This window comes from Miniopterus schreibersii (genome assembly GCF_964146895.1).
Source record: "Miniopterus schreibersii genome assembly, chromosome: 5".
In the NCBI taxonomy this organism is placed as follows: Eukaryota; Metazoa; Chordata; class Mammalia; order Chiroptera; family Miniopteridae; genus Miniopterus; species Miniopterus schreibersii.
In genome coordinates this window covers 5955828-5958074 of record NC_138106.1, presented here as the reverse complement: position 1 = coordinate 5958074, position 2247 = coordinate 5955828, and positions in this window count along the sequence as shown.

Here is a 2247-nt window from a genome sequence, read left to right as displayed (position 1 = left end):
TGTGTCAGTCAGGATTGAAGCTCAGCTGCTCTAACCAACACCCCAAACAATAGGGGCCCCTTCCCGAGGGCTGTCTGACCTGAGACGGTCTGGATGGGGCATTTCCAGGGCCGTTCCAGGGCTGTGAGGGCAGCTCCCAGGATCAGGACCAGTGTCCCTTCTACCTGGTTGTTCTAACGTCTTCAGATCCTGCCCCTTCCCTCCTGGGCTAAGACGGATCGCCATGGTGTCCCCCCTCCAGTTCCAGCAAGAGGACTCTGGGCGGATGACTGGGAGGATGGATGCAGAGGGATGGTGCCCAGGCTACCACATGAGCCCCCTTTCGTGGCCTAAACTGTGGACAGGAGCATGTATGTGGCCCGAGTTCCCCAGGCAGTTGGCATCTGTCCACTTCTCTCGTGTGCATGACCCGGGACGCGTGATGGATGCGGGGCAGCGGATGCCCTCTGTGCCAGCCCCTCGCTTCCCAGCACTGGTCATTCCCGTTCATGCATCTGTGACTCCCCAGGGGCCTCTCCAGCTGCACGGGGGAATCCGGGAGTGAGGGGCGTCACTGCTGCCCGGCTTCCCTCGTCCCCGGGCGAGATGGCTCTGCGAGGCTGTGCCGTCCTGCCTCTCCGAGCTCCCAGGGGCCGGCCCTGAGCGTGCACACCGTCCCCTGCTCAGAGATGCTCTGCCCTGCCCCTGCCCTTTACCTGTCCCCACTCCCTTTCCCTTGCTTCCCTGGGAGCCTCCCAGACCAACCACTGACTTTCAAATCCTTGCCTCAAAGTTTGCTCCGGGGGGGAACCTAACCTGGGACATATGGTGAGGGAGACGTGTGGGCGTTTTTAGCTCAACTCCAGGGCCCAAGGCTTCTGGACCATATGGACCAGGTGTTTTGTTCACACCATATTTTCACAACCTTCTTTTATTAAGAAATCAGCCTCCTAAGGTTGAATTGGTAAGAACTGACTCAGTTTTTCCCCCATCAAGAGTTGTTTCCTCCGCTTCCTTGAAGAAAAACCTTGGCTGGGAGGGCGAAGGGAGGAAAGGACGGTGTCACCAATCTGCCTCGGGTCGGGCTCTGGCACGCCCCGTAGAAACAAAAGGAGAGGCAGGGCCCTGCTTCCCCGCGGAGCCCGGGCCTTCAGCTCCTGCGCGCTGAGGCCTTTGTCCTGGTGGGACGAGCTAGCACCCTCCCCACGGTCCACAGCCGGTTCCCAGACCTTCCAGTACTCGCCCCTGGGGACTGACCTGCCTGGAGCCGAGCGCCGCCTCCCCCTGAGACGCCCTGTCCCTACTCTGCAGAGGGTCTCCGCGCCCCTTCTCCACAATAGCTCGTTCAAGGGCGTTGCAGCGGATGCTGATAAGACAGCCAAAGCCCTTCCTTTCCAGTCCAGCAACGGGATGACACCAATGGACAGGAATGGCAGTGCAGATGTCCCATGTGATGGACGCAAAGGGTGACAAGCTCACCTGTCTGGTATGAGTAGGTCCAGCGCAGGCCCTGGCTCGGAGTGAGAGGGCACTTTGTCCGCTCAGGGACCTGCGTTTCAGCAGCTCGGGCATAATCTACCTCAAGCTGCAAAACATCAATCGACAGCTTGTTTGAAGTGGATCCAAACGACCCTGTCTGGACGGAGCACCAGGGCTCCGTGTGCGCAAAAAGCCACGGGACACGCAGTGCGGGGAGGCGGGCGCCAGCTACCCGCCGGCCCTGCTGTCCTAGGAAGCTCCCCGCAGGCTTGCGGGGGCCGGAGAAGCTCCAGGAGGCGCTTGTTCCGCATCCCTGGCTATTGATCCAGATCGGTCTTGTGCGCGGAGCAGAGCAAGAAAAGAATGTTCTAAAGAAATAAAGCCCAGGAGAGGAGTGAGGTAGGAGGAAGGGCTAGAAGCGGGAAGAGAAAGATCAGGAAGGGAGGGCGCCGGAGGGCAGAGAGGGAAGGCCAGGTAAGGAAAGAAGAGACAAGAATGTCCCTGTGGCTTGGCTCTGAGGCAAGAGAAGACATCTCTCCCCATGCCCTTGACAAGTGCATAGCTGGGGGACACCCAGGCCTGCTAACAGCGAAATGTCCCATGGGACCTGCCCCCGGTTTCTGCAGATGCGCCCCTTTCAGGGCAGCAGCTGGAGAGCTGTGGTCAGTCCAGGGATGGGGCATCTGAGGGCACAGGGTGGCACCAGTTCACTTTGCGCCTGCTGAGTACAAGGCATGGTGTCAATTCTATAGGGACACGGAGAGAAGGATGCAATTGGCACAAATAGTT